Raw genomic sequence first — 14,498 nt, 5'->3', positions numbered from 1 at the left:
ATGACTGTTTCTAAGGGGGAAAGGGCCCAAAAAAGAAATAAATTAGAGGGTGTGAAATACCTAGGTTAATATACTTACCTCTCACTTAATTAAGAAACTTTATTCCTGAAAACTCTGTGCTTAAGAGCCAATTTACAAAAAAAAGTTTCCATTAATCTCAATAAAATAATGATGTGTCTCAGCTCAACCCAAGTGACTCAAACGACATTCCTAAAGAAAAAAAAAAACCAAAAACCCAAACAACAAATTGAACAGAAAGTGTGAGCCTATATAAATAATAAGAATAGTTTCAGAGTAAGCTATACAATTTACACAAAAAATATAATGCCATAAAAAGGAATTATGTGCATTCTTTTTTCTTCTTGCTTCTTTATATACTTCACCAATTATATTTTATTTTATTTTATTTTTAAATATATCTTTATTAATTTCAGAAAGAGAAAAGGAGAGGGAGAGAAAGAGATAGAAACATCAATGATGAGAGAATCACTGATCGGCTGCCTCCTTCACGTCCCCAACTGGGGATCGAGCCCACAACCCAGGCATGTGCCCTGAGCAGGAATCGAACCCTAATTGCCCAGATCCTAGGTCGATGCTCAACCACTGAGCCACGCCTGGCGGGCTATACTTCACCAATTTTAAAATCTTTTGGGGTTCATGGTTTTCTTGCATTCAAACTGCAATAAAAACAAAGGTATGGGACCAAAAAAAAAAAACCATCTTTAGGGCAAATTAAAGGCTCCACGTAAGAGTACTGGGATATTGGTGGAAATAGGTAGGTGAGCCATGAACCCACGGGTCTTCCAGGAGGCATTACCTCTATCACTGTCACTCACATGCAGAGCATGAGATGGAGGGCACCACCGTTACATCACTGCAACCACAGGTGCAGAATACCTGTGCTTTGCAGAACACCTGCTTTTCTTGTGGGACCTGGCTGCCCCGGCGTCATCTTCCTCAGTGAGCAATCGTCCAGGGCCAGGTGAGCAAAGGACAGGCTCACCTAGCCCATAACATGAGCATTCCCTTCCCAAAGCAGCCACCTTTTGATCATCGGGGGTTCTCCTTGTTGCAGTTAGTCAATAAAACACAGCATGCCTATGCAATAGTAAGGTCTTTATTTCAGAAGAGCTTTCTGTAGTTCTGAAAGACACTCTGGGTTTTTCTTGGTATGTCAAGTAAATTGGTGAGAATTTTTATCTGTAAACCTAATGTGAGATGTCACTTCTCATACATAGCTCATCTATTTCCTGTGTTTTCTGTCAGAGAAGTCACTATGCAAGAGTCATTATCTGGAGCTCTTATTGCGAAAAGTTGTTACCTAAACCCTCCTGATGCTCGGAGAGTGTACATCCAGACACTCAGGGCCTCGCTGGCAAAGCCGTGTCTATATAGCCCGACTTTCTGCTCTAAAACATACCCTTTTCATTCTCCTTAATATGACAAAGCCCTACGCCAATCATCCAATCACCTTACACACTTCTCCAGTTGAATTAAGGTACAAGGTTGTATTGAAGTATAAATGAGGATGCTTCAGATAAATAATTAATTGAAGTCATTGTTGCTCAATTAAAGAAACAAGTATTTCATGAAGTCAGTCTTCAAATCCTATCTTCTTGGTCAGTAGACATCTTTTGAAAAACCAATGTTAAAGAGAAGTCTGCTTATGTAGGGAGGCTGTGTAAGCATCAGCTCTACCCCGTGCACACAGGTGAGTTCCCTTATTAAAAGCATGGGGCTTCTTTTCTAAACAGGATTTAATGCCCTAGAAGGGAGACTGTGCTTTACGCTGAGATGAGCACATCAGGATGCATGATGTTGAGACTCAGATAGCCACCTCTTAGTCCTAGATATGTTCCTTAAATGATGTATATCTCAACTGTTAAATTATCCATTGATATGGGACAAAAATTGATATGGGACAATGCTACCCTTTGGCAATATTACTTAGAAAAATCATAGAACCCCAGGGTTGGACTTGGGCCATTCACAACTGAATTCCCAAGAAAGGTCCTTCCTCTAGGCTTGGATCTTTCTGCATAGTGACATCATGAGGCAGTTCTGTCCAATTTGAATAGCCCTGGATATTTGATTTTAGCTCAGTATAAAGAAAAATGTCCTTTCTTGTTATTTTCTCCCCCTGGTACTGTTCCATACAGACCATGAGGCATAAGTCTGAGTGGTTGAAGGCAGTGATCATTTATCTCTCAAGCTCTCTTCTCCAGGCTAAATACTGAGGCCCAGCTTCCTGTTGAGCAGGAATTTCTTCACCAGCACCCTGGCCCCTGCCCTCCACATAGGCTCCGAATGTCCAGGCTGCCTCCTGAATTTCCAGGCTGCTCTCTGTCTCAGTGCTCGGGGGCTTGGTCACAGCAGGGCAGCCATCAGCCTCTGTCCAGGTGCAGAGGGTCATCTCACTCTGTAGTGCAAACCTACACAGGGGCGGAAGCAAGAAGCCACGCTGTGAGCAAGCCTCACACTAGAAACTTTTTATTAACGTCCTGTGAGTCCTATTTTCTGCTCCTCACATACAAAGAGGCTAACGCCCAGTAGATAACAACTTACTTTGAGGAGCCAGAGACCCAGAGCCTGCTGGTCTCATTGGAGAGAGGAAGGGCCATCTCAGCCCTTTGACAGTGCACCACCTACGTGGCAGCAATTAAGGGGATAAATCCACTTGTGGCTGAACTAGCTAATCTAGGAATAAATACCTGCCAACATAATGAAGGACTTGGGCGTTTCCAAGAAACTGGATTAACTCATCATAATACAGAGCTCGGCATTTACGGAGTGACTGTTCAGAAAACTTGAAAACGACCCACAGACACAGACATGATTTCATTCAGCGCTCAGCATGCCAGAGAGAGAGGAGGAGGCTGCCATTGTCACCTCTTTTTACACACAGGGAAATGCCAACACAAAACTTCATTAACAGCACACACACACACACACACACACGAGCCAAATCAGAATTAACTGGGTACTGTGAGCCAAATACATATCCTCTAACTTGCTTTGCATATCTGATCATGTTATTGCAAAGAAACTATTTTGAATGATAAATGCACTTTTAAAAATCTAATTTCATATTCTGGAACTGTGATTGGTAACAACGATCAGCTCAGTTTCAGAAGACACACCTTGTGGAGGTCAGAGTGCATCAAGATCCATATCGTTTTGAAGTTGGATGGCTCTAACTCCAGTGGCCTACAAGCATGACAGACTCGAAGGGTGAGATCCGAAAAGAGATGATTGGTGTGTGAATGCTGCTGATGAAAAGGCCTTGGGGGCGTGGAGCAAGCTGGGGTGTTGAGATCCATTATGGGAAATGGGAGAAGCAGAGAGTGAAGATAAGATGGAATAGTGTTTGTGGTGATTCATTGATTTGGAAATTTTAATGACACAAGGGAACCTTCCAGATGTTTCTGTTTGGAGACTTTAAATGTATGTTTCTGAATAGAGATAGAGCACTAGACCCACTAAGCTGGCTGCAGAGAGGAAAACAATTGACAGATTTGGTTAAGCTCATTTTAGTCTTTGTTAACCTCAGAGAAGTTCCAGGTAAGTAACAGAACGGTGAGAGAGAGAGGAGGGGGGAGAGAGAGGACAACTTATCCTCTGGGGCCTAAATAATGTTTCATTCTCCATAAACAAATATAAAATTCTATCCTCTCCATTGTTGCTCTTTGGACCAAGCTCTCACAAACCAGCACCCTCACTTCTGGGCATCTTAGCACTGATAGCTTAGCTTCCATATATGTACTTCCTTGGATATTTGTGTATGCATTTATTTTTAATCTACGCTTTGCTTTAAAACCAGAATGTAAGCCCCTCAGGACAGGAAATAAGTCTGTCCTTATGTTCCCCACAGGGATGGCATTGAAAGTGAAGGTTGACTGGTCCATGGGCCTGTGCCAGGTCTGACCGAGGCCTGTAAGTGCTGACCCTTCTCACGGAGGCACAGACGAGGCTGGCTGCTCATAGTGAGGATGGAAGCTGCAGTCTGAAGCCTGGCTCATTCTTTCTGAATTGGTTTGATTGTGATTTAAGGCCCAACCTTCTTAGGTTTGAGGATCAGCTAGTTTAGAGAACTCAGTTGAAAGGCCACAGAGGTAGCTCGAGGAAGGAGGCAGCTCACTTTGCACTTGGAGCGTGAGGATCTTTGGGACTCCTGTGGTGCCCACACACTCATCCAGACCTGGTGGCAGAGTTGGCACCTTGGCAGCAGTAGCTGCCTATTAATCCGGGTATGGGCCTCTTGTGCCTTAGTGTTCACATCTGGAAAATGAAAACAAGGTTATGCCTGCCTCAGAGGATTAAAGTAATTAAAACATAATATGGTAGGGTGAAAAGTGGCCCTCCAAAGGATGGTCACCCTATTCCCACAACCTGTGAATATGTGGCAAAGGCGTCTCTGCAGATGTAATTTAGGTCATGGGCCTTACAACAGGGAGATAACCCTGAGTTATTCACATGGGTCCCATCTAGGCCACGCGGCTGCCATAACAAAGCACCATAGATTGGGTGGCTTAGACAACAGAACAGTATTGTCTCAGTCTGGAGGCTAAAGGTCCAAGGCCACGGTGTCTGCAGGGCTGGTTCCTTCTGAGGCTGTGAGGAGAATCTGTTCTGAGCCTGTCCAGCTCCTACTGGTTTTCTGGCCACCTTGGCATTGCTTGGGGTATAAAAGCATTGCCCCATCACCCCAAGTGTGGTTTTAAGACACTAAGTTTGTGGTAATTTGATATGGGACAAATAAAGAACTAATACAAATGGTATATAAAGGCTGTGCACAGTAACTTGTTCAACAAATATTGGCTATTTTATATAATCTGTCTACTATATGCATGCATTATTACCTGCTCAAATTCTTGGATTTTTTTCCAGGAAAAAGACTGCCTTGTGTGTACACACACACAGAGACCCCAGATCTGGATTCATATCCTGCATTGTTTACTAACTTGGTCTCTTACAACATGTCTTGTCAACCTTTAGAAGATAATGAATAAATTAGTTGCTTATGTTAGTCAAATGACTTTGATGATGAGATGTCCTAAGTGTGTTTACACTTTTGTTTTTATTAAGCTTGATCTGCAGAAAGAGCAGCTGTCTCCTTCATCAAAGCCATTGCTTTTTGGAGAGGGAGGCCTGCTCACCTGATGGGTTTTCCTGCATGTTGGTTTAGTCACATCTGTCAGTTCCAAGTTGAAAAGCGTAGCAGTCCAGTGCCAACATCCCTGAGGGTGGCCGGGTTGGCACCCAGGCTGCAGGGGGCAGATTCCAACCCCAGAGTCAGGACCCAACCTTGTCTTCAGCTCTGCAGTCTCGGGGCCCAGTCCGGGCCGTAGCAGCCGGGGTCCCCGTCAGGAAAGGGGCTTAGGCGACTGTAAGGAATGATGACCATGCCACTACACTAACTCGGGTGGCCGGGGGCCATAGGAAGCACAGTGATGATGGGATAGAGAAATATATTCCGGTCAGTGACGTGAAGCCAGAATGGAGTTGAGCATGTTTTGCACGTGCCTTATTTATGAAAAAGTAGTTTCTCCAGCTGCAGGCCCACTGCCTGTCCTGCACCCACTCAGCCCCTAAAGTGTCGAGCCTCCCCCACTCCCAGGTTCAGCCATAAGCCCTCTTCTAGTTCAGTGGAATCGAAAGATCCACAGGCTTGGGGAAAATGAGCTGTGCCGAGCCAGCCTCGCTGCTGCTGCTGGAGATACTATGTTTACTGAGCACCTACTGTGTACTAGGAATTAAGCTCAGAGCTTTTTACACATTATTTAGTGTAATCCTTTGTGAACATGCCCTTCCTTCCAGGAGCTACACTATTTCCTCATTCTGTGCTAAGAACCCTGGGTCTAGACATAAATCACTTTGCTATTTATTCTAGGAAATACTTGCTCCTGGAAGATAAGACCATTAACCAATTAAAATAACTAGTTTATCAGGATTATCAAGACTTATCAAGACACTTGCTCTTCAAGACACTCACCTCGCTGTTCTGATCAACCCAAAACTGTTTCTATCACACACTGTGCTCACCAGTTCCTGTCAATGAAAGAGCTGCTTTTCAGTCACCTGGCCCAGGGCCCTAGACCCCTATAATTGCCTCTGGGGTCCACCCAGGCTGCACTAAGCCTAATACACTTAGTTGGCTTGGGTGGCTGTTTTCTGGGCATCTTAAAGGAGGTTGACTGTGGATGCCTCACCTCATACTGAAAGACTGGTGTCATAGCCCCACTTCACAGACATGGAAACTGAGGCAGAGGGAAAAAGTTGCTCACAAGAGCAGCATGTCTCTTTCTCTCTGACCTTATACCATTGGTTTTTGTAGCTGGATTCTTATTACCTTGAGCCCTCTCCAATAGGCAAGTCTCAGTTTTGACTCTTGTCCTGAGTCTGGGCTTCAGACCTCAGGGGTGGTGTACAGGACCCGAGTCTCTCTCTCAAGCCCAGTAACACTGGCTGTGGACTGCCCCTCCTGCCTGCAGCCGCCTCCCAGCCATTGCCCAGCTCCTTACCACATTTGCTGATGGCTCCCTTTGCCTTGTTCCTGCTACTGGTGTCTGGGCTGAAGGTCCCAGTTCTCCCAGTCTGATAAGTCCTGCCACAGGCTGAACTTGGGCCTTGACATTATTAATCTCTAATGCTCAATGATTACAAGCTTGAAAATATTTAATCTGGATTTCTGAATCAGATTACACCACACCATCAATGACAATAAAGTTAGTATTATCTATGTTTTAAATTAAATATTTCATGACAGTGGTTATTTTGATGTGTTTTACTTTTCTGTTGCTGCTAAACACATTAAATAACATATTTATTCTCTCTCAGTTTCTGGGGATCAGAAGCTCCACTGTGGCAAGTGCACTCCCTTGGCTTATCAGCACAATTCATTTCCCTGTAACTATAGGATTGCTCTGCGTTTTTTGCTTTGTTTAATCCTGTATTTGTCTGTTTGACATCTATTCATCACAGGGACAATTATATTAACTGTATTTTCTATATTCTTGATGCTCTGGCATTTAGGGACCTTAGAGACCCTAATAGAGACCCCCCTGCCCCCAGGGCTAGCTGATTCCTAAAGATAATGACAATTTGTCCAGGAGAACACTTTTCATGTGCAAACCAGCCAATCCTGAGTCTACAGCCTTAACCTTCTCCATCTATTTCTCACACACAGAGACAATATTCCCCTGTTGTAAATCAACCCAAGGCAGTTAGAGACCACTAGAGACAGCCTCTGTGACAGCCCTAAGGCCCACCAGAATTATTCAAACTAGCCAACCCCCAACAGCTTCCCTGCCTGCCCTGCCTTTCCCGCAGAAACCCCCATGCAGGCTCAGGCCTTGGCCACCCCTGTTCTCTTGGAAAACATAAGTAATAACAATCTTCTTTCGATGGCATCGGCCCTCCATGCCATTAACTGGTCACACCTCTGTAAATTAAACCCCATGATTTCATCATTGTAGAGTAAGGACTCATGGCAGTTTACTTCTCCAAAGCCAGGGACAGAGAGATAGAGACTCTAGAGTGAGTCTGCCAGCAAGATGCAGCCTCGCATGTCATCGCATCCTTGTGGGAGTGATACCCACAACTATTGTCATATTCTGTGGTTAGAATCAAGTCCCAGGTCCTGCTTACAGGCAAAGGGAGAGAATCTCCACCAGGACAGGGATGACTGGGCCACCTGGAAGTTGGTTCATCTCAATGAGTGTTTTTAGAAAGATCATGTGAGGAGTTACACTACCACAAGCCAAGGAACTACCAAAGCTAGAGACCTGGAATAGGCCCTTCCCTAGAGCCTTCGGAGGAGCATGGCCCTGCCAGCATCTTGATTTGGGTTGTCTGATCTCCAAAACTGTGAGACAATAAATTTCTGTTGTTGTTTTTAAAGTAGAGGAAGGAAGGAAGGAAGGAAGGAAGGAAGGAAGGAAGGAAGGAAGGAAGGAAGGAAGGAAGGAAGGAAGGAAGGAAATCACATGAATTCCGTTTTTTAAAAAAAGGAGTAATTGATGTATATGTTTTACTAACTAGCACATTCACTTCTTAATGCTCCTGGCTCAGTAAACATGAGCTCTGAGACACTGTGCATCCCTAATTTGCTGGAAATTCATATAAGCTGCACGAACGCATGCAGTTGCTGTGATGTGTTTAACTAGGCGGTGTGCCTGGCTCAGTGGGTGTTCACTTTGATTTAGTAGATTAACTGTCTGAATCAGCAGAAAAGTCATGTTGTGTCAACAGGTAACCAGAACATCTGATTTCATTCTTGATATATATGGCTCAACTGGTGATCTATTCTTTTTAGTTGGTGTTTATTTTTCCTAAGAATGATTTATCTGTTTTAGAATGAACTATGTCAACTACTGCACATAGTATATTAATTTCAGTGTGTTATGCAAACATTTCCCCAGTAATATACCTTATTCCATCTTTATTGGCTCTCACTGGCAACATCATATTCTTTTTATATTTGAATTAAATCGTTTTTTCTAAGTCTGCTATTCTCCTTGGAGACGGGGGGATTCAGGGCACATGGAAGAGGAAGTTTCATTTTAAAAACATTTTTTATTAACTCTCACATGAGAGTGTTTAACATCTAAATAGTCTAAAATATAGTGTCATTTAATTACATAAAGCTGGATTACATCTTTTTCTGTAGTTATAATCAAAGATTGTATCATTGAAACTATAAAGGAGTTTTAAACTATTGTAAAATAACCTCATAACATAGCACATAGCTTAATGAAGCCAGGAGAAAGTGGAGAGTATCGTTTACATTTCACAGAGGGAAGCGAACACAGGGAGCTTGTGCGGTCACACAGGCGAGGGGCAGCCATGAAGAAAGCTGGCATGGGAGGGTGGGCTTACCAGAGCACCAGCTCTCCCACACTGGAGGGGCACTCTCAGGCCTGTTTCCCAACACCAGCATAGGTCTTCCTGATTCTTGCCTCAAACTCCAAAATCACACTTGTGCTTCATTCAGAACCATCACTGTCCATCAAGCTGGTGTCCGATCTAGAACCATTAGTCTATAACAGGCGGCACCTGATCTGGAACCACCACTGTGCACAAGTCAGTCCTTAATCTGGAACCACCACTGGGCACAGACTACTGTCTGATCTGGAACCAGCATCAATGTACACCAGGCAGTACCTGATCTGGAATTGTCACTGCACATCTGACAGTCCCTGGGTGGCTTAAAACAGCAGAAATGCATGTCTCTCTTCTGGAGCTCAAAAGTCTGAAAACCAGGTGTCTGCAAGGATACCCTCCTCTGGAGGCCCCTTTCCTGCCTCTTTCTGCTTCTGTGAGCTGCAAGCATTCTTTGGCTCATGGCCATACGCCCCTGCTTGTCTACACATGGCCTTCTCCTCTGGATGTGTCTGTTTTCTCTGCCTCTTGCCTCTCTTTTATTAAAACATTAGTGATGGCATTGAGAGCCCATCTGAATGATCCGGGACACACTTCTCATCTCAGAATCCTTAACTTAATCATATCCTTGCCATCTAAGCTACTATTCACTGGTTTGGAGGATTTGGACAAGGGATCATCGTTACTCAGCCCACTGCACTTACTTCTGGAGAAACATGGGAACATTTGTTTTAGTCTTTGCTTCTAATAGGATCTGGTTTCATAGTCAGCACTAAGGAAACCTCATTTTATACTGCTTGTGATACAACCATGTGTAACACTGTTTGACTTTTCAAGATTACCAGCCATTAATGAGAAAGCACCATGCCTTCCAGTGATCGGCTCCAAGTTTGATTTCTATTTTTCAATGGAATACTTTGCACAGAAAAATGTAAGTTATTAGTGAACACATCAGTAGCAGAAGTAAAGCCACTTCTGAATCATGTAGGTCTGTGATGTAAAATACAGAGAAAATAATCAGTCTTTGCAAACTAGATCACTCGAAGGCAACACTAACAGTCCCTAAACTGCTATGGCTCAGCAGGTTCCCCGTGTCTACACTACTTAGGGTTTTGAGTTTGGGTGCAGGTTTTAAGGTCAACAGAGACCAAATTTGAAACTGCTTCTGGACTCACCATGACCCTGGCTTTATTAGTAACGAGATCTAATGACATCATCTTTGCCAGTCATGATCTTTAACCTGGTTTGATCTAAACCAGACTCCTTGGGATGATATCATTTAGGTAAATCCCTGAAAAGAAACCCAGCCACTTCAGCATAAACCACTTGGAGGTATTGAGTTACTGGGAATGACCTCACCCATCCTTCCTTTCTTCCCTGGGCAACACAGACGGTATCAAAACTGCAGAGAAGGACAGCGGATTATCGACACTGTTTTTAGTAATAACACTCAGAACCATAGCAGGATTCTAATTGTGCACCTGGGCAGACTTCTTTAAATGTGGCTCCTGTCCTTTTTCATTAGACTTTAACTCTGAGAGTCCACACTCCTCTCTATGTCGGCCATTTATGCAAAGGTAAGTTTAAATATAACTCTCGGGTGGTGCTCAGGACAAGGTACAGGTGTCCATGTGAATATACCACCTAGCCTTTGGAGCAAGCTGTGAAAATAATCCCCAAATAGCATTTATATGAGCCATGGGCTGTGCATGCAAATGAGTGTCTGTGGGCCCACATCTCTCCCTTTCTCCCACCATTGCTCCAAGTCTTGGCCATATCATCCATCTCTTTCTCTGTGACAGCCTCCTCCTGGTCTCCTGGCTTCTACCTGCACCTTCCTAGAAGCATTTCTCTATGGAACCACAAAGTATTGACCTTGACGTGTCTCAGCTTAAACAGAACTAAAGCCACACCCAATTATGCTAGCCAACCTTACATTTTTATTAATATTTATGCAACCACCAAACTTATCATCAGCATTAATAAATAATGTGATAAGCTATTTCCAGAAATGAAAATTAACATTATTTTCTTGATTGGATCTAGACAGTAGACTTTATTTTTTTCCTCCTTTTATTTATTTATTTTATATATTTTATATATTTTTCTCCCTTCTAGTTTATACATGTGATTCTCAAAAAATATATCAACCATCTCTTCAGAGGAGAAACTCAATAGATCTCAAATCACTGGAAGAACTGCTTTATACTCGAGGTAGATGTGAACCTACTCAGACTATAAAGATAATTTTGAACCCATGGTCGAGTCTCATGCTCACCTTTGCAAAGCTCCTGAACGGTCATATGCTAACTGGGCAAGACAAACCCCTGGACCATTTGGCTGGTGTGAAAATGAATGTGTGAGCTCGTGGTAGGCCTGGCGCCAACGCGGATAGTCGTCTTCCCTGCAGCCTTGTCCAATGAGTTCCTCTGCCTCTCTCACCTCTGTGCACTGTGCCCCCACTCAGGCTCCGAGCCTTAGGAAGATGATGTAGAACCCCCCTTCACTGGTTCAGACTCGAGGACACGGCAGGAGCTCCCCCTAGGAGCCTGGGCGAATTTTCCTCCCCCGTGGTTCTGACTTGGTCCAGGCAAGTGGCTGGTACAGGTGGGAACTGTCTTGTGTCCAGTCTATGCAGGAAACTCCCTGATGAGTGGGTGAGCCCTATGGACCAGGAACTAGTGGCTGGATCCCACAGGCAGTGGGCCCTGTCCATGAAATCAGCAGCTCTGCCAGGCGTTCCCGGCTGAGAAAAGCCCACCTGTCCCCAGCCCTGGAAGGGTAGCACGCGGCCCTGCCACAGTCACTAGCTCCATGGGCAAAAGATCAGGGCCCATTCAAGGCCCTGTACAGAGCTCCCAGTTAGGTGAGGTGGTGCAAGCCACCGAGCCTCTCCTGACTCAGTTTCTTCCTCTGAGAAATGAGGATGACGGTGGTCCTTCCTCCAGGAGCTATGCAGCTCAGGGAGCCTATCCCATGAACCCCATTTGTAAACTGTAAATTAATCACTGCCAGAGCCTCCCCTCTGGTGACTGCAGCTGAGTCTGGGCAGGGGGAGGTGGGAGGAGAGGTAATATCTGCGTGCCAGGCTTTGTCCACGAGGCTCCCGCTGCTGCAGCTGAAACTTGCTGCGCTCCTAAGGGCCCCTCTTTTAAAGTCAGGAGCTGCCAACCCTTTAAAACAGTGTAATGGGAGGTAACTTAATAATGTGTGATTTATGCAGCCATCAGAAGGAGTATCAACATCTCCATCCTGGAAACAAATCAAAGTTCAGATATGGGTGCAAACACTAATTACTTTTAACAAGTGCAAGAGAAAGGGGAGGGCAGGGCAGGGCTGCATTCGCCGCCAGACAGCCAGGCAATAACCTTCGCGTTTGCAACACCCAGCGCGGAGAGCCCGTCTGTGCTGGGGAAGTTTCAGGAAGCTCCACGTCAGCCGGCCCCCAACTGCCCTTTGAAGTCCCCAAAGTGAGAAGTGACGAACATCCATCTTTAAAGTGTGCTGAGCCCTGCGGGCTGCTTTGGGTTAGTGAAGGAATGTGCACTTATTTGAAACCTGACCCCAGGGCCCCTAAAAAGTTGGGCTTAGGCAGGGCGAGGAGTGACCTTGTAAATTTAGACAGCTGCTAGACCACGGCCAGGAGCAAATTATTACAGCAGTGGTGACTTTCCTGACTAGAAAAAGCAAAGGGCACCTCTCTCAGCCTTATGGGGTCAGCTTTCACCCTAAAGGCCAGTGTGAGAACCAGGGCCTCGGGGGAACCAAGGCCAATCTGGGGCGAGGCCGAGATTCCAGGAGGAGCTGCTGGAGCTGCTAGCAGGGGAAGGGTCCTTGGACCCTGACACACATACTCACATTCCACTCCTATCTATGCAGGTATCAGTGTCCAAGGAGAGGCCTGCTTAAAGGAAACTAAGCTGGAAAAGGAACTCAAGAAGCAGTTAATTGTGGTGATTTTGCACAAGATGATGGGTCACTCTGTTTAAAAATCATCCATTCTAGCCTTGCAGACTCCACCGTGTTCTTCGACATCGATGGTGAGCCCTTGGGCCACATATCCTTCAAGCTGTTTGCAGATAAAGTTCCAAAAACAGCAGAAAACTTTCATTCTCTGAGCACTGGGGAGAAAAGATTTGATTATAAAGCTTCCTGCTTTCACAGAATTATTCTGGGATTTATGTGCCAGGGTGGTGACTTCACATACCATAATGGCACAGGCGGCAAGTGCTTCTGTGGATAGAATTTGATGACGAGAATTTCATCCTGAAGCATGTGGATCCTGGCATCTTGTCCATGGCAAATGATGGACCCAACACAAGGGTTCCCAGGTTTTCATCTGCAGTGCCAAGCCGGAGTGGCTGGATGGCAAGTGTGTGGTCGCCAGCTAGGTGAAAGATGGCATGGATACTGTGGCAGCCATGGAGTGCTCTGGGTCCAGGGTGGCAAGGCCAGCAAAATTATCCCCATTGCTGACTGTGGACAACTCTAATAAATTTGACTTGTGTTTTATCTTAACCACCAGACCATTCCTCTTGTAGCTCAGGTGAGCACCCTTCACCCCCATCTGCTTGGAATGTTCTGTAATCTTCGTGCTCTAGCAGCAGTTCATTGGGTTCCATATTTTCCTTACCCCTTCCAAGTCTAGCTGGATTGCAGAGTTAAGTTTATGATTATGAACTAAAAATTAAGCAACAACAACAAAAAGAACCCTCCCATTCTTCCCGTGCCCTCTTCAATAGCCAGCACCCTTGCGCTTGGAAAACGCAGTTCTATTTACTTGCAACTCAGTTGTTGCGCAAATGCTGATGCAGGTTTCGTCTGCACTTTCATAACTGAGTGACTTCAAATGGGTTGTGAATAAAACGTTTCTCTCTATTTAAGGTTTGATGTTATGAACAAGTAGGATTTTCCAGAGACACTTTAAAGACGTAACAGCTTAGAAATGGAAACAGGTTGGCTTTTCAGGGGAACCCAAACTGCAGCCAGTGTGCACAGGGCTCTTGGACCCATCACAGTGGGCTGTGCAGTCAGGGCACCTTCAGAAGAGTCCTCACTGACCACCCCACCTGCCCTTCCCATCCTGCACCCCAGGGGTCACAGTTGGTTCTCAGGCCTAGAGCTGGCATGGGACAGGCTCCAGGCCAGGTGCCAAGTTGGCTCCACCAGGGATCCAGGGTGGAGGGTGCCACTAGCCTGTCATGCGGTGTGGAGCGTGCGCTTGACAGAGGTTCCTCTTCTTGAGGTCTCCTCTTGTATGGAGGTGTCTCCTCCCAGCACCTGGGCGCTGTCCACAGGGGCCTGCTCCCGCCGCTCCCCTGCGTACCCACACCTCATTTAAAGACCTGCTAAGCACTGCAGGTTTGGGGGGCTAAGGCGGGACAAGCCTTCCTTACCTGCACCCCACCTGGCTCCTCACGTGAGGCTTTCATGCTCTTCTCTGCAGTGCGAGGCAGGGCTCCTGCTATGGAGCTCCAAGCGGAGACATGTGCCAGCCCTGGAAAAATGTCCCTGAAGTGGCAGTCAGCGAATAATTGACATCGGACACGAGTCCTTATCTGTCAGGGCTTCTGTAAGGCAGGGAATCAAAAAACAGATTCTCTCAAATGTCACCCACA

General features: G+C 45.4%; 1 pseudogene; it reads left to right on the top strand.

The window, feature by feature from the left end:
- Positions 1-13,060: 13,060 nt before the first annotated feature.
- LOC107536638 (peptidyl-prolyl cis-trans isomerase A pseudogene) lies at positions 13,061-13,372 on the top strand (annotated as a pseudogene).
- Positions 13,373-14,498: the final 1,126 nt, after the last annotated feature.

The sequence above is a fragment of the Miniopterus natalensis genome, chromosome 3 (assembly GCF_054644295.1).
Source record: "Miniopterus natalensis isolate mMinNat1 chromosome 3, mMinNat1.hap1, whole genome shotgun sequence".
In the NCBI taxonomy this organism is placed as follows: domain Eukaryota; kingdom Metazoa; phylum Chordata; class Mammalia; order Chiroptera; family Miniopteridae; genus Miniopterus; species Miniopterus natalensis.
This window is presented reverse-complemented; position numbering and strand designations above follow the sequence as displayed.